Raw genomic sequence first — 25329 nt, 5'->3', positions numbered from 1 at the left:
AGGAAGAAAGCACTGGGAAGGGCTACACTTCCTATCATCCTGTGCACACATTCTAAGATGAAGCAGGGCTCAAGAAGGCTCAATTTCCCTTAAAGGAGCCCCTCCCCTGGCATTGGGCAAAGTCAGTACCGCATGGTGACAATAATTGCCTCCATATTATGCCAGGGGGATTGTGCATAGTATTCAGCTTTGAATGAAACTTTGCATAGGTCCAATAAACAATTGGCCACACTTAGGCCACATTCACATGTAACGTGAAACCGGAGGTCACCAGACCCATGGTTAATGTTTCTAATCATGAATCACATCACAGACATTCATCCAACTGGACACTCACATCGCAGACATTCGTCAAGTCCAGAAACCCCCCAGTTTCAGGGCAGGGGAGCCCCTCCGTCTTCCTGGTCCACCAAGGCCTCATCCCAACAAGCTCCGTAGCACTCATGTTGCCAGACGTCAGCACATCACTGGAGTGGCAGCTAAACTAACAGGGAAAAGAGTCCAAAATGGATGGGAATCCCTGAAGAAGATACTAAAAGTGCATGTGAAAATGATATCAGAATTGCAATCAATCCCAAACTGAAAGTGAGTTCTGCAGTATCATACAGCTGCAAAAAAGTTTAATGTGATTTTAGGCTGGATAAATAGAGTAATAGTTTCTAAGTAATGGGTAGTAATAGTCACTTTTATTCCACATAGTTAGACTAAGTCCAGAGTACTTGTCCAGTTCATATAAACAAACTTTTAAAAAGCTGTGGGCATATTGGCATGGGATCAGAGCAATGCACTGAAGATAGCCGGAGTGGAGAAAACAAGTCCTATGAGAAAAGGTTGAAGGAACTAAATATGTTTTGCCTGGTGAAGAGAAGACTGACAAGGGACACCGTCTTCAAATATCTGAAGGGCCGTTACACAGAAGAGAGCACAAGAGGGTAGATTTTGGTTGAACATTAGAAGAGAATTCTTCATGGTGCATTCAATAATGGAACCAATTTCTAGGAGTAAAGTGGGTTCTCCCTCACAGGAGGTCTTCAGGCAGAACCTGGACAGCCATCCCCTAGTGATGCTCTAGTTCTAGATTCCCTGCAGTCAGCAGGGGATTAAACTAGATGGCCTAAAAGGCCCCCTACCAACGCTGACTCTATGATTGATATAATGAATTCATCTCTTCATATAATTACAGTAATACTCATGCATGCTTTCAATCTTCAAAGCATATCACACACTTAACTGAAAAGGAGTGATCCGTGTCTAGCCTGGTGATAAAAACTAAAAATGCATGCCAAGCCAGTTAGAGCTGTCAAACAAAAATGTGGTTTTTAATCAGTTGAAAACTATAATAAACTGCCCTAGGAACACTCTAAAAACACAAAACCACTAATTTCTGTACCTAAAAACCATAAACTTCTGAACATTTTCCCATGTCCAATCTAGAAATCAGTCCCCTGCTAACTAAGCAAAGTTCAATCAAGCAAAGAGGCCTTTTTTATTTATTTTTATTTTATTTTATTTTATTTTATTTATTTATTTTTACACTTATATCCCACTTTTCCTCTAAAGAGCTCAAATTGGCATACATGGTTATTTTTATCCTCACAATAACCCTGTGAGGTAGGTTAGGCTGAGAGATACATGACTGGCCTAGAGTTACCCAGTGAGTTTCATGGTTGAATGGAGATTCAAACTCCTAGTCCAACACTCTAACCACTATGCGATGCTGGATGCTTTTCATCCATCCATTAGGGATGTGCAAACCAGCTCTACATCGAACGGGTTTGACGTCGAGCCTGTTCGGTTCAATGGCTTGGTGTTGAACCAAACCACCCCCTGTTCAGTCTGGTCCTGGATTGAACCCCGGGTGGGGGGGTCGTGAATTGTTCAATTTTTTTTAAGTGTTAAAAAAAAAATTTTTTTAACCTTTCTCCCTTCGAGGAAGGTTCTCAAGGTGGTGGGAGGGGGTGTCCGTGGAGGTTCCCCCTCCCCCTGCTGACCTCCATTATCACCTTGTAGATCGGCGCAGTGGCCATTTTGGATGATGCCGTACATGCACAAATGGCCTTGGCAAGGCCTGGCATGACCCAAGGCCTCGGCAAGGCCATCTGCTCATGCGTGGTGACGTCCAAAATGGCCGATGCACTGAACTACGGAGGCCTGTAGTTTGGCGTGGTGGCCATTTTGGACACTGCCGTGCATGCGCAGAGGGCCTCTACGAGGCCCTGGTTCATGCCAAGCCTCACCGAGGCCATTTGCAAATGCACCGCGGTGTCCAAAATGGCCACCATGCCGATCTATGGAAGAACCTCCCAAAACATCTGGAGGAGGTGATAACGGAGGCCAGTGGGGGGGGAGGAACCTCGAACGGACCCCACAGATACACTGCCACGAGGACCTTCCCTGGGGGGAAAGGTAAAAAACAAAATTTTTACACTTTAAAAAAAAATGTGTGGAAACACCACCACCACCACCCCCGTAATGTGAACTGTGTCCAAATGATGTTGACCAACTTCAGATACTGGTCTAATTGTGGCTTTTGCTGTGGCACTGATGTGGAATCTTGGCTTTGACTCAATAGATTCCTAACCGTTTTGATTTGTTCCTGTGACAGTCACTCTGCTGACAGCTGTCCTGGACCTGATGATAGCTACTAATTGGCACATATTGGCTGTTAGCAGCCACTTATCTTTCCCCTACTGAATATGAACTGAACTGTACCAAAAGGTACCAATGTACATGAGCCTAGAGCTAATGAAAAACTAGGTAGTACATACGATTCAAATATGCACTCATGCACCCTTTAAACAACAGCACATATTAAACACAGTGGCTGACATACTGTACAAGAGTACAGTCTTTCCATGGGCTTACTTTTGTGTAGTACAATTTGCGCAAATGCAAATTATTTTATTATTATTATTTTTTACATTTATATCCCGCTCTTCCTCCAAGGAGCCCAGAGTGGTGTACTACATACTTGAGTTTCTCTTTCACAACAACCCTGTGAAATAAGTTAGGCTGAGAGAGAAGTGACTGGCCCAGAGTAACCCAGCTCGTATCATGGCTGAATGGGGATTTGAACTCAGGTCTCCCCGGTCCTAGTCCAGCACTATAACCACTACACCATGCTGGCTCTTTGACTAGGCTAGCATAATCTTGAGCAGGACGTCCACCACTATTTTTCAAGTTTTGAATTTTTCCCTGGCCAGACATTTTGTTAGTTTCAGTTAGTACAGATTAAACCATGATATGCCATGGTGTATACGTGTCAATTGTTTGCCACAAGTGCAAACCAAGACTCTGCCTTTCACTGCAAGCCTTCCTAAGGGAGTGTGTGCAAAATTGTGGTTTGTGCTTATAATGAACAATCTGGATGATCTGTTTACCATATGTAGGGTGTGATGACAAAAAAGAGAATAGTATCATGCAAATCAGCCGTGAAACTGCATTGATCCCATTATTCGCATAACATAAGCTGTTCTTGCATATACTGCACATCCTCCCCACCTACAGAACACGATCACATCCTCATCTCCTCAAACTCAGTGAAATTGTTCTGGTTCTTGTAGCATTCCTTGCTTTGTTTAGATCACTTTACCACATTAATCCAAAAAATGAACATACCCAAAGCTAATATTTTAGTCTCGGGGAAAATATGTGAAGTGTTGCCTGGATATTACACTGTATGACTGTGTTAGCAGTGCTCTGTGGCTGCGCAATCTAAGAAGTCTTTGAGCTATGAAATTGCTGCGCTCCAACCTTCAGATAATTGTCAGCTATAGATGAAAGACATCTGTTGTTCCAGCCTCCCCATCCCCCGTCCCCTGTTCTTTTCCTCTGTGGTTTTCCTTCAGGGAACATTATTGGACTGCATAATAATTAGCCTATGTATGAAAAAGGAAAGCAAAAAGACTGTAATTTTAAACTCTCCAAAATACAATAAAAATAAAACTCTGTAATGGGGCAAGCTGGAATTTAGTCACGTAAATACTTGCAAGAAGTTACTCACGCACCCTCAAGGCAGCTCCCGGAAATGCCATTGCAGCACATTGGTGTGGAATAATAAGTGCCGAAAGCATCCCCAGTGAAGGGCGGCATGACCTGGGCCTCTGGTCACTACTCAGAACTGAGTCATCACCTGATTCAAGGGAGACATGAGAACCCCAAAATATTGACAAATGTAATTTGTCTCCACACCTCTGGCAAGAGATGCTCAGATCAAACCCCAAGAGGAGGCATCAGTAGTCTTTCCTTTCCAAGTGAACTGGCAGGCAAGAAGGAGCGGGCTGGTGCTGCATCTACTGACAAACAGACTTCAGCTGTACAGAATTGCCATGAATTTCCTGTCCCTGAACGTGTCAGTGCTAGTGGAAGAAAGCAAGCTCTCCTATGCACCTCTATTTTCCCCGGTTGCATGGTGGATAAGGGGAAAAGCCATCACATTCATTCTTTATCACAGCCCCCTGCCATCACCTCCTGCTGCTGATTACCACTCTGCCCCTACAATTCACTTCACACTCTGATTTATTTGGTTCCTTCAAATTGTAAAGAGAAGGGAACACAAAGAGGTGGTTATCAGCTTCCCAAAAGCTTTATGCATGGCACTGACTTCTGACAAGTTTTTTCCTTTCCCACTTCAGCCTTTTTTCATTTTTCCACGTTTTTTGAAAGTCAATTCTTCGTTCAATTTCTCATTAAGTTTCCCCAAGTATTTGTCCAATAACAGTTGTTGTGTTGTAGGTAAGACATTGAGCTATGAGCTGAGAAATCAGCTGGGTCCAATCTCAGCTCAAACATACATTCAGGGACAAACAAGAGACCCCGTGATTAGGATCTCTTGTGGGTTTTGTTCATCTAATTAGCCAGGATCACCCAAGATATTTGGGTCCATGAGATGAAAATTGCCACCTCACCTTGTCCTCCCCAAGCCCCAGCCTCTCCTCTTAAAGCATTTCGATGGGGCACAGATTGAAGAGAGGAGTCTATTTGCCAGCAGCCTCTTCTTGTCACACAGATCACCTTTCCAGACTTGGGGGGGGGGGGCGGCGGCAGGGGGATGTGGCAACAAGAAGAAACTACCAACAAACAGGGTCTTCTTAATCTGTATTCCAAAGCTGTCTGCCCTCCCTCCTCCCTCCCTCACCTTGCACACTGTTGACTGGGACCTGCCACCAGAGCTGAGATCAAAGCAGGAAGCCACAATTTGCAGTATGCCAAAGGTGGAGGGAGGGAGAAGGTAGGATGGATTAATGAAAGGGGTGGGGGGGGGGGTTGCAATACAATGGGAGCAGCTCAGGCACCACATGAGATGGGGGCTGCCAGAAAGAGCTTCCTTCTCCGTCTGAAGTGCTAGAAGTGAAGGACTCTGAGCTCTCTCGTGTCTCAATGACAGAGGGGGACAGATTAGTGAGTCAGAGGGCTAGAGGGGTCAAGACATTGGTCATCCCTTCTCTACTGCTCTGACACTACCCCTTTGATATGTAGATTGCCACTCTCAGGGACTTCCTTCCTTCCTGCCACTTCCTCTTCCCTTTCTTCTCCCTTGCAACACCCATGCTCCTCTCTCCCTGCACCATATGTGCAGAGATACAGAAACCATCCCCCTGCATCCAGCTAGCTAGCTAGCTAGATTAGGGATCCTATCTCACCACTTTACTATCTAGAATGGAGTTCACCAATAAAGACTCCTTATATTAATAATAATATTAATATAAGAGAAGAAGAAGAAGAAGAAGAAGAAGAAGAAGAAGGAGGAGGAGGAGGAGGAGGAGGAGGAGGAGGAGGAGGAGGAGGAGGAGAAGAAGAAGAAGAAGAAGAAGAAATTGAAAGGCTGTGGCAGAAAAAGACCAAAATAATCCCAGTGGTAATTGGCACCCTAGGTGCAATTCCAAAACAACTTGAAAAGCACCTCAACACCATAGGGGCCACAGAAATCACCACCAGCCAATTACAAAAAACAACTTTACTGGGAACAGCCTATATTTTGCGACAATATCTATAATAACCAACAGTATTGATGATAAAACTCAGCCATCCCAGGCAGGGGTATATCTAGGGTGGGGCAGGCAGGGCACGTGCCCCAGGCGCAACTTGAAGGGGGAGCCATTTCTTAAAATTAAAAAAAAATTAAAAATGGCCACCAAAACCAAAATGGCCACCACACATGCTTAAATGGCTCTGCGAGGCCCTAGGCCATGACAGGCCTGGCAGAGGCCATTTGAGCATACGCGGTGGCCATTTTGTTTCTAGGGGCCATTATATATATATATTCACCACACATGCTCAAATGGTCCCTGGGAGGCCCTAGGCCTTGCCAGGCCTCACAGAGGCCATTTGAGCATGCATTGCAGCCTCCAAAATGGCCACCACGCTGATCTTTGCAGGCCCGAATAGGCCCGAAAATCAGCTCGGGACGGGCTGTGGTGGTGAATTAAGAGGCCAGCAGGGGGAGGGGGAATGGTGAGTTTGTCTTTGAATCAGTGTGAAATCCTTAGTATTAAGGCCCACTGGGAGTTTCAGAAAGATAGTTAAAATGAGAGGAAGAGAGCAAGAAATACTAGAATATATTCCAAGCAGTGACACAGTTTACTCTGTATATCCTTTAATTATTTTCAGAGTATCTAGGAAAAGTCAAATTCTCCATTTTATTTTTAGTAATAGTGATGCTACAATTCATAGTAGAGAATTAGACAGGCACTTCTGTTTAGTTTTCCAAGTACACCTCCACATAGTATTTGGGTATTTCATGAGCCCCAGCTTACTGAAATTTGTCGTTTTCCAACATATTTTGGTCTGGCTACATCCACTGCTAAATAGTTTTTTAAATATTAAAAGATTAATGAGCTTGACTTGTATTTTTGAGCTGATATTATGGTAAAGTTATCTGAAAGATGGGTGTCAGATGTTTGGACAGGGGGCACAATTTCAGTGCTTGCCCTAGGCACTATTTTCCCTAGATACGCCTCTGATCCCAGGTCCTTGGGAAGGACTCGATGTCTGGATAAAACAAACCAGTCAATAACACCTGTTTGACTGTGTAAACAAGAAATAATAATAATATTGATTTGAAACTATGAACTGGCTCCAAGTTTCTTTTACTCTCAGCATACACGCATGCCTGGGCAGACTCCACTGTGTTTTGCCTCTGTGCACTCTGCTGTAATAGAAGGGTATCTCTTACGAGAGAGAATTCCCAACATGAAGCCTGTGGAGAGCCTTTCAAGTGCTGGATAGGAAGTTCCCAATCCAAAAGGTGCTGCATAAGGGGGCGAGATTGCCAGCAGTGCCCCTCCCCCACCATGCAGCACCCTTGCAAAGGCTTGTAATGGCCAGATCAAAAGCTTCCAGTCCAAACCCTTGAAAAGCAAAGGTAACCTTCCTCCTCTTATCTGAGGTTGGTTGTGGTGGAGGCAATGGTGGCTGCCTCTGCTCCTTCTCCTCTTCCTTGCTGCATCCTGCTCTGTTTAAAAAGCAGAGGGTGAGAAATCTGGAGTGGCTGGAAGTATGTTTGATCAGTTCCTGCCCATAGATGTTCTAACCCCCAGACCTTCGGGCCCTGGTCCGTGGCCTTCAAGGTCCGGGGCGGGCGGGCCTGCAGTCACCCTGTGCCTTTGGTTGGGACTGAGGTCTGAGAAGAAGTTGTGTTCAAGGTCCTTCAGTTTTAGTTTTAGTTTTTGTTTGCTTGCTTGCTTTTGTTTTAGTGCTTTGTACCAGGCTACTTACAGGGATGTGTCTGGGCTCTCTTCATCATCTCTTGATGAAATTGGGGTGGCTATTTCAATAGTGGTGGAGGATAGAGGACTGGGCATTGGCAAGCCAATATGCCATTACAGGGAAAGGGAGTCCAGTAATTTAATTACTATTTTCCCTTGTGGCTGCCCTTTCAGATCTCGGGGAGTATTTCCAACTCCCCACTGAACATAACCATGCTCCTTTGTAACGCCAGGTTGGATTGAAATCATCCATGATTTGATCATGGATGAAGGAGCCAACCTGGCTTGTTTAACTGAGACCAGGTTGTGGGAGGCTAGTGGTCCTGTGTGGACCCAAATTCTTCCCCCAGGGTACTCTGTTGCTGAGCAGGTTAGGTGGAGTGGCTGTGGTCCATAAGAATAACACCTCCCTTGCCAGGATCCCTGTGAGAGAATTGACTTATACTGAGTGTGTATTCCTTAGGTTGACGATTTGGGATAGATTGGGGATTCTGTTGGTATACCGTCCACCCCACTGCCTATCAGACTCCCTAACTGAGCTGAAGGGGCTGGTTACTGAGTTGGTGTTGGAGTCGCTCAGGCTTTTGGTGCTGGGTGATTTCAATGTCCACTTTGGGACTGGTTTGTCTACTGCTGCTCAGGAGTTCATAGCAGCCATGATAACGATGGGCCTATCCCAATTAGTCCTAGGACCTACACATGTTGCTGGTCACATGCTGGATTTGGTCTTTTGCTCAGATCAGGTATGCAAAAGAGCTATGGGAGCTGAAGTGGCCAGGTAGATGACTGGAGTGCAAATAGAGGACTCATCTTGAATTTCAATAAGACATAGCATAGAGCCTCTTTGAAGTCCTGTGCTGTGGCAATACGTGCAACAAGGGAGAAATTTTATTCTGTGTGTATTGCATCTGCAAGTTCTCATCCAGCAGAGCTGTTCCAGATTATTAGATATTTAACTCAAGCCCCTTCTGTTTCGAATCTGATAACAGAAACAAACAATGTCTGTGATGCAATCAATGAGTTCTTGGCAGATAAAATCTCTCACATATGGGCTGATCAGGGCTCCAATATTTCTGCAGGTCCAGTTAGGGGATCTTGTTAACAGAATTGTTCTGGGGCACTGGCTAAATGTTCCAAGGCTACTTTGGGGACTTAGCAAAACTATAGGGAACAGCCTGTTACAGAATCAAATTGTGCAAAGTTTGGGTCTAGAAATAATGAGACAGATAGAGAAATGGTACAATTAGATTTATTTAGGGATTTAAGGGTACATGAATGGAAAAATTGATTAAGCAGGCAAGGAGGCAATAAGATATTAACTAATAATGCTGATTTGGAATATACAAAAAGGCATTTTTGCATAAAGTTTGAATTACTACAAAATCAGCTCAAGGCTAGTGAGAGAAAGGGTCTGAAGAGCAGCTTTGGACTTACAGAGAAAAGAGAAGGGGGTAAGGAATGTTAGGGAAATAGGCAGTTAGTAATACCTAATCCACTATCCGGTGGTGTGTCGGTCACACTTGCAGAGTAGTGTGCATTGGTGGGTCTCTTTTTTCCTGCCTTGACCCTGCAAGGAGAGGCAAGTGTGCCTCTCGTAATCCAGAGAACCAGGATAGGGTCTGATTTTAAAAAAATCCAGAGGTGGTCAGGTCTCTAAGGTCCAATTCTCTAGGGCAGCCAAGAGTGGTGTGTGGTGTGGGTCTGGAGACAGGTCCAAACCAGAGGCTGGGATCCAAGCTGGAATCAAGGCTGGAGCAAGAGCTGTAGCTGATGGTATGGCTATAGCGAAGACACATGCATAAATACAATAAAATAATAAAATAAAAATAAAAATAAAAATGATATACCTCTGTTCAACAAGAAGTTCACCAATCAGTTTACATAGCAAAAGGTATTCAGGGCAGTGGGGGGGTGGGGTGCGGCAGATAAGAAAAAAAATCTTAAGAATCTAAAAACAAATGCAATAGAGAAACCAACAACAGCCACTGGAATTGATGCTGTGTTGAACTGAACAGGAACAGTTCCCCCACCGCCCCTGCAAAATATAAGAGCACCACAACTTCAAAAAGTGTACTTTGCCTACTTAGCATGGGCTATATAAATAATAATAATTCTTTGATGTTTTTCCACAATACTTTACAAGCTCATATGTCACATTTTCCCAAGTGAACATTATTCATATTAATGGATAAATAAGCCATCCAAAATCCATTCATGTCAAGGTGTTCACTCAATATATTTGCTCTAGGATATACCAGCACTTTGCATTCCAGTTTTTAGATATGATTCAATTAACATTTGCATTTCCTTGAAGTAAACTATCTTCGCTTGTTGGGGGCGGGGAGAGGAGCAACCACACAGGAATGCTAGAAACTGTTCCATACCTTTCAAAGTTAAGTTCCCTCATATATATATATATATATATATATATATATATATATATATATATATATATATATATATAAATAATCAGAGCACATGTTGTTACAAGCATACTCTGGAATGTGTCTCTAGTCCTCAACTTCATTCAGTCATCTAATGTTTGTTTTACCAACACAATCAAGCTCCCTTTATAGCTATCACATGACATTATGTATGATACCATGGTGTATTATGATACCATGACATTATATGATAAATAAAATAAATAAATTATAACAAGACTCAGTCTCATCACAGATCAGACAGGCCTTGTCTTTGCAACTGCTGTGTGTGGCATGATCCCACATCAAAAACATTCAAACTAGAACAGGAGTGAATTAACGTGTGCTACTAAATAGATAAGCTACAGACAGAAGAGATTTCTCCCCACAATTGACTTTCATCTTCTGGACTGGCTGCCAGAGTTTAAATAGGTCTTAGGAGAGACCTAACGCTACATGATAAGCTTCCATCTCAACAACTCCTGATAGAATTGCCTACCGTCTTATCTGTTTTATTATAGCCTTATTACAAGTCCTTACTAGCACCCTGCTCCAGAGCCACACATAGAACTAATCCCCATGTTGTAACCTTTCCATTCATTACATCAGAGTGATCAGTCACTCCACTTCCATGCGTGCAAAGGAATATACATGTTGAGCTGTTTCCTTTACTGAAATGAATGGGGATGCTTTTGTAAGTGAAAACCTCTGTCTACGCAGTGGCATAGGGAAGGCATGAGCAGCCCGTGTCCTCATTGGTTTGGGCAGCCCTCCCATGGTGGCAGCAGGCTCTCTGCTCCAGCAGTGGACTCCCCTGGCGGTGATGGCAGAGGCACGGCAGCAGCCTCCCTGCCCCCAGCAACAGCAGAGGCATGCTCCTGCCAGCTCGGACCCCGAGGGGGCTGGGAATGAAGAGCATACACACACCCTTGTCCCCAGTCACCTTGGGACAGTCAGAGTCAGAATCTCAAGCAGAATCTCAAATGACCAGCACAACAAGGGGGGAAAAATATATATACAATTAAAATATAAAAAACAATTAAAAAGATAACAAGTCAACAGTCTAACCCACCAGCAATATTATAACTGAAAGGTTATAGAGTAGCACAAGAATTATTAATTAAAACCTGACGCAATCTTCGAGCTGCCGCACAAAAGCCCACCACTTTCCAAGTGATGGCAGGAATACTGTCCTCAAGCAGGAAAGCCACTTGTTGACTAGGCAAATTTCCTGGGAAACGAGCCAACAATGGAGATATTAATTCTAGACGTAAGTCCCTGTAAAAGGAGCAATGAAGCAAAACATGTTCAATTGATTCAACTTCCCCATCACCACAGGGGCATAGACGCTCCACTTAAGGAGTCCCACTGTAGCAACCTTCAAGAACAGCAGAGGGAAGGCATCTACATCTGGCCTGTGTGAAAGCCAACCTATATCTGGGGATGTCTAATTGTTGCAGATAAGATAAAGGAGCAACAAGGTACCTTGTGCTATCGTTACAGATATATTATATCTGTGATTTACAAACTTTCTACCTCCAGAGAACCTTTCCATATCATCTGCCAAGGAAAGCCTGCATCACTTGGCCTGCACCCTAGAAGAGAATTAATAGAATCATAGACTTTTTGGGTTTGAAGGTACTTTGGGGGTCTTCTAGTCCAACCCCTTGCTCAGTGCAAGAAACTGTTACAACATCCCTGGCAGATGTCTGTTTCATCCACTTAACAGTACCATCATTCTGGGGGTATGGAAAAGGTCCTAGGCTGCACATTAACATTCATTTACATTGGCCAGATCTGCAGCTAGACCTCACTTATCTTCCATTATTGATCTCACTGAGGAACTACTAAAAAGCTCCCAATGATTCTCCAAAATTGTTTGAAAACTCTGCTTTATGTGGATGCCACCATGGAATTTTCTTTGGGACAAAATCTGAGATACTGATACTTTGGCTAAGAATTTTTTTAAAAAAACAAACCCAAATCTACTATATGTGTAACTGTAGAAACCTAAACTGAATTCATAACTTAGAAACCTAAATACAAGTAACCTAAGCTTTTAGAAGGCTTGTTAAAACTTGGCTTTTTATTGTATGTTTTAACTTTTGTAAACCACCTTGGGGTTGTCTTTTAACGAAAGGCGGTGTAGAAATGCAACAATAAAAATAAAATAAGCACACAAATTTCTTCACAAATGAAAACAGCACAAGTTGGTACTTATTAATTACAATCTTTCTAAGAGCAAAGGGTAGGACTGGGTTTTTAATTTTCTAATCCTGCATGATACATTCATGCTTCAGGTGTAGGCTTACATTTCCAGTTGAGCTTGAGATTTAAAATAAATATCCCCTTGTGGGGAAAATTCTCTATTCATAGCCACACATCACAATGTTTCTGAGGAAGATTTCCAACAACACTGGCATTCAGCAAAAGCAAATTTGTTTTTTTCTTTCTTTATTTCTGCTTAGCAACCACCTAACATATTTATAATTATTGATGGCTTAATGTTTCCCTCCCCACTGCATTTCCTGGACTATGGGGTCATGAAGATCTCATAGTAAAATAAACTCAGTATTTCTTGGGTCAGACATTGCATTCTACATACAGAAGGAAGAAGCACAGCAAAGGAAGAGACATGTACGTCTCAGACCAGTTCCCCATCTCACCACATGTAGAGTCCAAGTGAGGGAGGGCTAAACATAATGTGAACAAACGCAGATTCGTTCATTCATTTATAAACTGATACTAAACCATGTTTAGGTTTTACAAATCAAATCATCATGTCTGTTTTGCAAATTATCTTAGACTGGCTGATATTGACAGTCTAAGGCAGTGACTGTGTGCCAGAAAAGCGCATTCATACTACAGAAACCTTTCAAAGTATTGCAGTGTAGAGCACAGAGGATGGGAGGGGACCATTTTCACTGATTTCTGCTGTCTGCTTCCCCAAATGCCTGTGCTCTCTGAAAAAAAATGACTCTCTGGGCAGTGGTAACCAATGCAAATGAGCTGGGCAGGGCAGAAAAAGAAAACAAGCCTCAGGTGTGGTTCCTGATGCTCCCATTGCACTCCACCCCACATACTTCTCTCCATCTCTTATCTCACCCCAAGTCCAGATGGCTAGTAATTCATCCAGCTGGAGATTGAGCTCCCTAACCACCCAGCTGGCAAGCAAGTACTAGCTCCGGGAGTGAAAAGGACATCTCATCTGCTCTCTCCTGTCTCCCATGTGTGGACTCACTGCCCTCTCCTTGTCCCCAGGAGAGGACAGGAGAGGGGAGGGCGATCTGAAAAAAATGTTGGAATATGTTGGAGTTATGATGTGATCCAGCCTAATGGTTTGCAGGGGAGGTGGGGGCAGAGATGACACCCCTCCTGATGATTTCGCTGTCAGGTCTGATTGGATCTGACATTTTTCAGCATGCATAGATCCAGTGCCCTTTAAAAAGAAATTAAGCCATATCTCTTTTATGGATTATAATATTATAACACACTAATACTAATTGCAAAAGACAGAATATACCTAGCATGAATAAAACTCTGGAAACAGAAACAGTGGCTGTTGGTGGCGTCTATTTTATGTTTATTTTTTCAGATTGTGAGCCCTTTGGGGACAGGAGCTATTTTATTTATTCATATTGATGTAAACCACTTTGAGAACTTTTGCTGAAAAGTGGTGTATAAATATTTGTTGTATTCATATGAAGAAGAGGAAAGGTACATCATATGATTTAAGAGAACATCTTCTTCGTTATGAACCCTACCGCCCATTGAGATCGTCAGGAGAGGTCCGTCTGCATTTGCCACCGGCTCGTCTGGTGGCTACTCAGAGACAGGCCTTCTCCGTTGCTGCCCCGAGGCTTTGGAATGCGCTCCCTAGTGAAATCACAGCCTCTCCATCTCTGACAATTTTTAAAAAGTCTTTAAAGATGCATCTGTTCACCCAGGCTTTTAACTGATGCTGTTTTGATAGTTTGTAATGTTGTTTTAGAATTTATTTTTTTTACAAAAAATTTAAATTGTTGTGTTATAAATTTCTTGGTTTTGTTTTAAACTAATGTTTTAATGTTGTTTTTATCTTCTTGTAAACCACCCAGAGATGTAAGTTTTGGGCGGTATAAAAATATGTAAAATAAAATAAAATAAAATAAATATGACAGCTCCTTCACTAGTTCCCAGTAGGAATTAGAAGATCTGTAATATGCTTCTGGGAACTAACATTTCAGAAAGACTTCCTCTGGACAAATCTTCAGGAACATATATTTTAATGGTTATAAAATCAACTCACTCTTGTTTTTTGATGGGTTTCCCCAAGGGCAAAAGTTAATGCCTTGCTGAGAATAGTGGCTAGGAAACAACTGATTCAGTAGGCAACAAAACACCTTAATGGATCCCCATATCTGTCAAAACATGACACAATACATTACAAGATTTCAAGCTGACAGATGGGAGCACGTTTATGCAAACAGTGTTTATATTACAATATAAAATGCAGATGTGTTAACATGAATAATTGACTGTTCCATGCAGGACAACACAGTCTGTTTTCAAAAGAAACAATTGATTCAGCTTCAGAACATCTGAAAGGTAGATTCTTTTGGCAGAATGGCAAATGTAGGAAGAATACATTTAACTATTTATTCAGTTTTCTGTAGCACTTTTGATGTGCAACATGCTCATCAATCTCTATTTCACCTATGTCCAGGCTTGCAAAGTAAAACACAGGCATGAGAGAAATCACAAATCCAAGTCTCTCTCTCTCTCTCTCTCTCTCTCACACACACACACACACACACAAGAACTAGGCAAAGCTTGTCTTCTCAAACTAAAAAATAAAATGTGCTTATTGGCCATGTTTCTGACTGGTAGAACTACAGCGATTAAAAACTGGTTAAGCAAGGTTCTTCCTTCCCGCAGTTTGAGCAATAATGCTTTCTGCTGACAGATACAAACTGTACATTGTGAGTGAGTAAAAGGCAGTGGAGAATAACTTGCTCTGGGATCCTTTTGTTACAAACGCTTACAAATCAGTTGGAACTAATGACTGAGTTGTTTGTTATCCTCTCTTTTCTGCTATGACTCATAAATCTCTCCAAGACAGGTTGATGGGACAACAAGGCTGCATATAAATTAAGTTGCATTATTGCTTTTTTTTTTCCCCAGTCTCATTCTCCCTTCCCCCCTTTTTTGTTTGTTTGGCATTTCTTATTTACACATAGAAAAAGTCATTTGGAAGACTTGCACTATTCAACTGTTACTCTGTGTTCTAACTTCAGGCATCTTAATTTATCTATTTACAATAGGGCCAATTACAATAAATGTCACTTGTTGGATGTAGAGATACCACAAACAAAAGTGAGAGATCTGTTACATCTTTACTAATGAGGAAATGGAGGTTAACTGAAGTGTTTTAGATCAAGCTGATGAAGAGGGTGACCATGTAGCCAAGGTTATTAAGTAGAAGCTTTTCCTTAACTTATAACTTGATGTTTTTTCATTGTGAAAGAACATGATGAGACGAAATAAACAGAAAAAGGACTCTTGCTATCTATAGTAAAGAGGAATTGCCTCTTCAGCTTTAGTACTGCTTGTGTCCATAAGTAAAACTAGGACTAGTCTGGGTGGTAGCTTTATTAAGGATATAATGCTCTGGGTGTGGAAGTTCTCAATGCTATCTCTTGGTTTCCTTCAGGCAAAGCAACAGAACAATTTCAAAAAGGCTGAGATCTTTGACGCCAACCCATCTGATGAAATAGATGTCTGATTGTTCTACTCACTTAGACAAAAGGTTGTGACAATGAATTTTCAACAGAGATTTTAATAAGATTATTTGATGAAAGTACAGAACTGAAAGTGAAAACATCACCATCAACCTTGATATTCCATTCCCTGTTAAAGAAAATGGCTAACTTATTCAGTCTCAATGAATCCTTATCTTTGCCACAAATGCTGCAAGTTTCATCCATTTTGAAGAAATTAATTCTTCTCAACAGAAAGGCTAAAAATTTACCAGGAAATGTGCGTGTTAAAAAACTAATCTTCAGCCCATGGAAAGGAACATGGCACAACTGTAGGGTAAGGCCCCCCACTCCCCAAATATGACTTCATTCAATGAATTAAAAAAGCAATACTAGGAGCATTGCTCCAGATAATCCCCACAAGTTCCTTTCTGCTCACTGCATAGGTTCTTTGACTAAGTACAAGGTGGTATGAACGTCCATTAAAATGGCGCCCATGCTTCATTTTCAGTCTCCTCACCTAAGAAAACAGTACCTGAATACTGGTTAGGCAGCTCAAAAAAGCATCATCAATTTATACTCCTGTAAACTGTTTTGTAAACAATATTTATACTCCACTGCAGCATCTCTGTACAGCTACATCATGATGCTACTTAGCAGAGTCGGTTTTTTGACAATGGAACATTGAAGAATTGCAGGGAAATAGTTGTGGGCACCAGAGTTAACTATAATTTTTTTGGTAAAGTTAACTTTATCTCAGCTTTCCTGCTTCTGCTTATATTTTTATGGTGGTTATTTGTTGACGTTTTATGGTTTTTACTGTTTAACTGATTTTAAGGTTTTTAAATGTGATTTTTATGAAATTTTATTGTGTTTTAACTTTTGTAAACCACCTTGGACGCCTTATGAAAGGTGGTATAAAAACTGAACAATAATAAATGTTTCAAACCCAATGTTTTTCTTTTCCTTTCCCCCCGCAACTACCCATATACTCACTTCAGCTAAAGAAACTGGACACCACAAAAAGAGAGAAATCCTGGGCTGGGCTCATACAATGAGTAGTATTTATGTGAGGCTGGGCCATACTTTCCAGTGAAGCAAACAGGGAGGAAACAGGAGACTATCACACTTCTCTTCACCTAGTTCCTAGCAAGGAGCTCCAGGTAAAGCAGGAGCAAGAGGAAGAGGTGATTCTGAGATGTGGTTTTACAAGGGCATAGATGCAAATCCATCCCCCTCAAAAATACACCATGAAAATGTGCCCTAATAAAGAAGACATGTGTTATGATTCATCTTTGCCATTTTAAAAGTAACTCTAATGTGTAAGGATTAGCAGGGTGGCAACATATTCACTCCCGCCCGTCTGCCCCCCCCCCGCCCCCCGCACTTCAGAATTTTCTCACATTACAAGTTGTGACTCCGAACCTGGATACAAAGGTAGTTTGTGCTGTTTCAGGCAATCTACTAAATGAAAAAGAACTGAATAAGGATGGTGTAGATTCATTGTATAAGGGTAAGGCAGGGTGTGGTTCTGAAAAGAGGGCCGAGGTGAGTTAGAATTGAATCATCATCTTCTACTGATGAGGGCTCAACAGTTTGTTCCAAAACAAAGTTGCATATAATTTGACCATTGCATAAAGAGCAAACTGAGATAATACCAAGTTTTGCCTCAGTACAGTGTGCATTCATTCAGACTGGTCACATAGTTTGCATGGATAATAGGCTTGATTCCACTGAAGTCAAAAGAACAGGATTTGAATATGAAGTGATCTTGCTGCCTTGCCGCCAATTCCGTAAGTTCTGAATTTGAGTTGGCTACTTTTTGCTTCCTTCCAGTTTCAGTTGGCTACATATTCAGAGAAGTCATGGGCTAAAGAGAGTAGTGTTGTCAACTGTCCCGGATTGGCCGAGACATCCTGTAATTCTGGGTGAAAGTGCTTGTCCTGTCTGGGACGCTCTCTATCCCCTATTTTGGGTGGGTGGTGTGGTGGCAGCGGCAGCAGCAGCGGCAGCCAGCACGAGCGCTATACACAATGCCTTGCTCCAGGCTTTGCTGCTGAGCTGGTCTACCCTGTTCTTGGCTCACCCGACAAAACCTCGCTGTTCAGCGGGTGGGCAGGGCTTGCACAGCAGCCCGTGTGCGGCTCTTGCAGCGAGGGCACACTGAAGGTCTTGCTGAGCAAAACTGCATGAGAATGAGCTGGTCATACTGCAAATATTCTGCCTCAAAAGAAAGCTAACACATTCTGTTTAGTGCTATAGAGGCAAGTCTCAATCTTCCCTGGTCTTTTAATATAAATAAGCGGGGTGGGGGCAGGCATCAGCAGCTATTTTATTTCCTTCTCCCAGTACAGTAGACCCTGCCCTGGTGCAATCTCAAATCAAGTCCTCCTAGCTCATCTGATTAAAGCTGCTGCAACAATCCTAAAGAGACTTTCTAGGAAGTAAGGTCCACTGAACAAAGTGAGGCTTTCTTTGGAGTCAATATGAAGAGATTTGTGCTGTCTGCATAATGCCTCCTCCTCCTGCTGCTCTATTCCAAACAGCAGGCACTGAGGTTTTTTCAGCATGTCTGGCTTTTTCTGCCCTCTCCTCTTCCCTCCGCTCTTGATTACCCTCGCATACACTTCTCCCCCACACACACACACTCTGCTGCCACAAACTTATTCAGGCAATGAAACGTTGACAACCCTAAAAAAGAGAGAGGGCAGGGGTCAAAAGTCTCATAACGTACTGGTGTATGAAGGGGCTTTCAGTCCATGTTTACCAAGAACTACATTAACCTCCTTTCAAATCCTTCTTGAACTTCCTCCCCTTCCATAATCATCTGAAGAAATGGGTGTGTGTGGCTATCAGGAACTTGCAAGAGTTTATCAGTGCATGGCACGCTGTATTTTGTTCACTGAGAAACCTAACTTTCCCCTTCCTATTACACTTCCACTCTCTCTCAATAACACTTGCAAAACTGGTTCAGGTCTTGCATTTAATGGGGAAAGAAAAACTTATTTCTCTATAATGCTGATCTATCTATCTATCTGTCTGTCTATCTATCTATCTATCTACCTATCTATCTATAATTCTCTAAGGCGTACCTGTGGCTAATCCCATGCGTGGCAGCTCTTGTGAGAGTTCGTGAGCAGCTGCCAGGACTTGCGAGAGGATGGAATGGAATGATGAGGAGGGAGGGAGACAGAGGAGGAGGCGCTGCCATTGTGAGGCGGTAAAAATTGAGCCACTGGACTCCTTGCGAGGAGATAGAGAGCTGGCGGGAGGGAGGTGGGGGGGAGGTCAAGGAGAAGGCGACGGTGCCACTGCAAGTGGCCAAACAGCCAAACAGCCAATTAAAAACGGGCCACCGGGCGGCTCGTGATGAGGGCAAGATCTGGTGGGGAGAGGTGGAGGAGGTGGTGGCTGTGCCACTGCAAGCAGCCGAGCAGGCAGGGAAAATGAGGCCACCAGCCTCCTTGCAAGGAGGATGTGAGCTGCCAGAGGAGAGGGAGACTGGCTGAAATGATGGAAGGAGAAGTGGCTGAGCCCTGAAATGGAGGGGGAGGAAGAGAGAACTAGGGGCTAGGGGCATAGCTATAATTGAGCGAAAGGGTTCAAAGAACACGGCCCCCAGCTCCTGAGGGCCCTCCAGATCCACCTCTCCCTATTTTCTTCATTATCTCCCTCACTTTGGGGGGCCTCTAGAGAGAGGGATGAACACCGGCCCCCTCTCCTGTAGCTACGCCCCTGCTAAGGGCGCAGATGCTCTGCGCCTGGATCAGCTAGTTAAGATCAATTCCTCATTACCCTGTCACTTGCATTTTCTTCTCTACATCTTCAGCTGATATGAAACTGCTGCATGAATAACAATATTCCAATATAGGAAGATGCTGAAAGGCATCATCTCATACTGCACGGGAAGAGGCAATGGTAAACCACTGCTGTATTCTACCAAAGAAAACCACAGGGCTCTGTGGGCACCAGGAGTCGAAATCGACTTGACGGCACACTTTACCTTTACACTGGTCTTACTTCCATATGAGAATTTGCATTGATTCCATGCAGATCACAACATGTGACAATTCCACTGTATGTAATGTTCTGCATGTACATATGGTGTACAATGGAGCATTTCAAGGTTGAAGTGGGCCCTGGGGAAAGCAATAAAATTGGACCCCTGGGTTTCCCCCAAGCTCCTTGCCTTCTTCTCCCCACCCTCACTATCAGGGGCGTAACTATAATAGGGCAAGGGGAGACAGTTGTCTGGGGGCCCACTGCCTTGAGGGGGCCCCCAGAGGCAAGTCACATGACTGACTCCCCCAGCTGCGCACCTGCCCGGGCTTCCTTCAGTTGAATTCGCCCTCCGAAATTTATGTGAGTGTTAAGACCTGGAGCTACCAGAACAGCATGTCTTTCTCTGGTACTATTAAATGACTTGCATTGTCCACAATTTACAAAATCTTTTAAAAATTAATTTAGGATGATGTTCTATTGTGGCACATAGTTTATATATATTTTTAAAAATACTATGTTTTTTTGTTACCACTATTCAGCCTCAGTTAAGATTTCTTTACTTCATGTGCTGAGCTTCAGTGAGGGGGGGCCCATTTTAAAATCTTGTCTCTGGGCCCACTCCAACCTTGCTACGCCCCTGCTCACTATCATATATTCACTGCAGAAGACTATATGGACATGGTTAAGAACAAAACATTCCCAGGAGGTCCTTGCTCTCACTCCTATGCAGATAATATCACAGACTGTCCATACCTTGATCAAGAGCCAACAGCATGCCACTGAGTCAGGGAGGTGGGAGGGGAGAGTGAGAAGCAGGCCATTTTCCAGTCAGTGGGCCCCCTCTTCTTCTTGGACCCAGAGACATTTGTTCTCACTCACTCAATTATAAAATTGTACCTCCGTACACACACTGGCAAGCTGTACTTAATTGCAGTATTCCAGTACATGTGTATGCCGCAACCTGATCTTGGCGTAGGATGACCCATTCACAGGATTCACACAAATTCCTACGCAGGACTGACTTTTGTGTCGAAATTTCATCCTGATTGATATCCCTTAAATATCATCCTGTGATACCAGGGAGGACTTCTGAATAGGAGTCTTCCTTTTAGTTCCAGCATGAAGCTTCAGTTATTCTAGTCAGTTCCTGACAGGTGTACTTACATTTCTTCTGACAGTTGTTAACCCATCACCAAATATGTCAAAATCCTAAAATAGGCTCCATGATGGCCTGCGATTTTTGAAACTTATGCAGCTTTAGGGTACAATTATATTTCATTTGCTTCAAGTGCTGAGTGCTTAATAGGCTGCCTCTTGCATATTAAGATTCTGTGGGGTGATATTTCCAGTGGGGAAGGGGAAGAAGCAGACAACTGGAAGATGCTGCAACCTTCCCTGAAGTAGCAAGAATACATCCTAGATGGTAGAAATTAGACAGGGATATTCTATTCAGCATTCATTACACTTTCAGGATTTATTTTAAAAAGTAATATTAAATACAGAATTATGAGAAATCATGTAATATTTTGAAACAATATAGCTCCCATATGAGGTGCTTTGGATTATCTGTTGGAGGGGAGGAAAACTAATCCAATTTTTTAGACTACTTTCCAATAGGCTTATGAGATCACCTGACGTGTGTGTGTGTTTGTGTGTGTGTGTGTGTGTGTGTGCGCGCGCGCGCATCTGTGTGTGTCCCCCCACCCCACACCTGGACCAATATGAACCAAATTGGGTATAGTTGTAAGGACACACAGGGACACCTCAATGGCGTAGTTTGTGATGATGTCATCCAACTCAATTCAAGATGGCAGATGCATAAACTTTTGAGGCACGTGGACTAACTTGTGAACCGCTTAACTGATCTGAACCAAATTTGATACAGCTGTAGGGACACAAAGGGATGCCCTAATGGTGTGGCGTGTGATGATGTCATCCACTCCAATTCAAAATGGCAGCAACATGAACATCTGAGGTGCAAGCAGGCTAATTTGTGGACTGCCATTTGAACCAAATTAGGTACAGTTTCAGTGAGTGACACACAGGGACAACTCAGTGGCATAGTTTGTGATGATGTCATCCATCCCTATCCAAGACAGTGGACGTTTACACTTTTGAGGTGCAAGTGGGCTAACTTGTAAACTGCTTAACCAATTTGAACCAAATTTGGTACAGCTGCAGGGACACATAGGGATACCTTAATGGTGTAGTTTGTGATGATGTTATCAACCCCAGTCCAAGATGGTTGTTGTGTGAACATCTGAGGTGCAAGCCGGCTAATTTGTGGACTGTCTAACCCATTTGAACCAAATTGGGTACAGTTGCAGTGAGTGACACACAGGGACAACTCAATGGCATCGTTTGTGATGATGTCATCCACCCTGATTCAAGATGGCGGAACCATAAATTTTGGATGCACAAGAGAGCTAACCTGTGAACCGCTTAACTGATATGAACCAAATTTGCTACAGCTGTAGGGACACATAGGGACACCTCAACAGCATAGATTGTGAAAATGCCATCCACCTCAAATCAAGATGGTGGACACGTAAACTTTTGAGGCACAAGTGCACTAACTTGTGGACAGTCTAACCTATTTGAACCAAACTTAGAAATGAGGCTCCATGCACCCACACTTTGCCTTAGTCTTTCAGTTTTCCTTAGTCTTTCCTTTTTCAACTAACAGAAATTGTAAATTAAAAGGATCTTCTTTGTCAGTAGTGCAAACAACGTGCAAACAACTTGGTCAGTCAGATAAGGAAAAAATACAGTCTGATAACTTTGGATAATATAACACTACATGCCCTGGAAAGCAGCACTTGAAGGTGTGGCATATTCCTTGCATGATAATCCCACTGATCAGTTAGTTGCTCTGTTTTTATAAGCTTGACAGCTGAGCAGAAGAGTCTAGTGCTGGTGATTAAACATTATTTTTATGCTTCTAGTGCATGTTATACCTGAAAAACTCCTCTAGTGCATGAGAACCAGCACTTTTGGGTGGATCCATCCTACACATACTTCCATATAAATCCAGGCTTCACTTCAAAGTGCTAAAGTCAGAATGCTTCCCTTATTATGTTTATAAAACAGAAGTGTTCTTAGGAACATAGGAAGCTGCCATATAGTGAGACCATAAGTCCATCTAGCTCAGTATTGTCTACACAGACTGGCAGCGGCTTCTCCAAAGTTGCAGGCAGGAATCTCTCTCAGCTCCATCTTGGAAATGCCAGGAGGGAACTTGGAACCTTCTGCTCTTCCCAGAGTGGCTCCGTCCCCTGAGGGAAATATCTTACAGTGTTCGCACATCAAGTCTCCCATTCATATGCAACTAGGGTGGACCTGGCTTAGCTAAAGGGACAAGTCATGCTTGCTACCATAAGACCAGCTCTCCTCTTACATGATGCTCCCATCTCTTCAATGCTCTTAAAACATTAGACTACAGGGATTGACATACTCTTCCGTGTAATCTTTTGAAAGAATACTACAGATACAAATATATTGTGAAACATCCAGGGACTTTTTAATATGGGGGATATATAAATGTGCTAAATAATAAATGATAATAATAATAATAATAATAATAATAATAATACATTGTGTTTCTGGAAGTAACTCAGCAGCATTTCTCATCTTCCTTAGGAGCAGATGCATGTCTGAATGCTTAGAGCATTATAGACCCAGGAGAAGTCTTATGCTACAAAAACATAATTTCATCAATACAAAATGCACTTGGACTCACCTTCCCATGGTGGGCCATTCACTTCAATGGAGGGAGAAGGTGGGTGTACAGCCATTCCAGTGAATGGTGTAGTTCTTGAAAGTGGGACAACTCCATGGGCATATTGGAATACCTGCAAGAGATTGCTTGGTCATCAGAATGAATGTGTGTTGCCTTACTTCCAGGGAACTTTCATAAGGCAAGGTGAAGCAGTCACCTCAGGTGGCAGAATAGTGGGACACCAGCAGAATGCAAGATCCCCCCACCCCCGCGCCGTACTGCTGTCATCAGAGCAGCTCTTTGAAACTGATATGAGCCTTGCAGCAAGCTTTGCAAGGAGCACCTTTACTTAAGAGGAGGCTGTTGGCAACCTTCCCCTCTCCCTACTCTCTGTGCTACTTCCAATCTTTGCAAAGGTTGGTTTTGAAAGGCAGACTTGAGAGTACTTAACCTTTAATACTTGATTTTTTGAGAGCCAACAGAATACAGCTCACTCATAGACATATGCCTTTACATGTGAGTATCCATAGCCCCTGTTATTTTATTCATTTAATATACTTATATACTGTCTATAGCAATAGTTTCAAGGTAGTTCACAATCAGATAAAACAACCAAAAATTTAAAAACCAAGCATTTCTCTCTCTCTCTCTCTCTCTCTCTCTCTCTCTCTCTCTCTCTCTCTCACACACACACACACACACACACACACGCTCCTTGAGAAAGGATCAAGACCTGAATCTTGACCAAGAACCATGATATATATTACCCCAGCTTGCTTCCCTGAAGGCTTTTCAGACAGCAGGCTTTACCTTGGGTTTACAGCGAGCCTTTACTGTGAGTTCGAGGCATAATGGATACTCTGATGCAAAAAGAGGATTTTTTTATCCTGGACATAAATCGGGCTAGGTTCCAATACGGAGGCAGAAACCCTAATCATGTGTGAACTGCTCTCTGAAATATGTGAACACACACACACCCTTCCAAAGCACAGTCACGGTAAAGTTGCTGTCTGGAAAAGCTCCTGGTTTATCATCTGCATCTGCCACCAGAATATGTTCTGAGGCATAATTTCCAGCAGATGGATCCCCCCTTATTTACTGAGCTGGTTCAGATGATCAATGACCCACTGCACAACTCCTCTCCATGTGCTGGATGAGTGGGGAGGAGCTTTGCGCATGCACTCCGCTGCTTGTGGTGGACCAGTGATTGTCTGAATTTGCTCAATCACTTCTACTGTGTGTGTGGTACATAAAGCTTTATAGACTCAGATTCAGGTCTTGATCCTTTTCCAGGGTGTGTGTGTGTGTGTGTGTGTGTGTGTGTGTGTGTGTGTGTGTGTGTGTGTGTGTGATGCTTGGCTTTAATTTTTTTTTTAAAAAAAAATCTAATTGTGAACCACCTTGAAACGACTGGAATAGGCAGTATATAAGTATATTAAATGAATAAAATAACAGGGGTTATGGATACTCACATGTAAAGGCATATGTCTATAATATGAGTGAGCTGTATTCTGTTGGCTCTCAAGAAATCAAGTATTAAAGGTTAAGTACACTCAAGTCTGTGCAGGGCAGACAAAAACATGACATGAGATATCTATTGGAGTGCAGTATAAATACCCAATATGAAAAATTGAAATGAAATAGCTTCTCCTCCAAACAGAAGGGATTCTTGGGTCAATGCAGGATGAAATAATACTAGAAAAAGTGGAATGCAAAACAGGAAGGTCTTGTTACCACACTTG

At 42.8% G+C, this 25329-nt stretch overlaps 1 long non-coding RNA gene across 1 annotated transcript in view; it reads left to right on the top strand.

Annotated features, from left to right (window-relative positions):
• Positions 1-16820, top strand: part of LOC128344068 (uncharacterized) — a 44555-nt gene extending 27735 nt beyond the window's left edge. Inside the window, exon 2 of the long non-coding RNA XR_008315657.1 lies at positions 15822-16820. This is a non-coding gene — a long non-coding RNA (uncharacterized LOC128344068). The remainder of the gene's footprint in view (positions 1-15821) is intronic.
• The last annotated feature ends 8509 nt before the right edge of the window (positions 16821-25329 follow it).

This window comes from Hemicordylus capensis, chromosome 2 (assembly GCF_027244095.1).
Source record: "Hemicordylus capensis ecotype Gifberg chromosome 2, rHemCap1.1.pri, whole genome shotgun sequence".
NCBI classification, from domain to species: domain Eukaryota; kingdom Metazoa; phylum Chordata; class Lepidosauria; order Squamata; family Cordylidae; genus Hemicordylus; species Hemicordylus capensis.
Note: the sequence above shows the minus strand (reverse complement) of the source record. Positions and strands in the feature narration are given on the sequence as shown.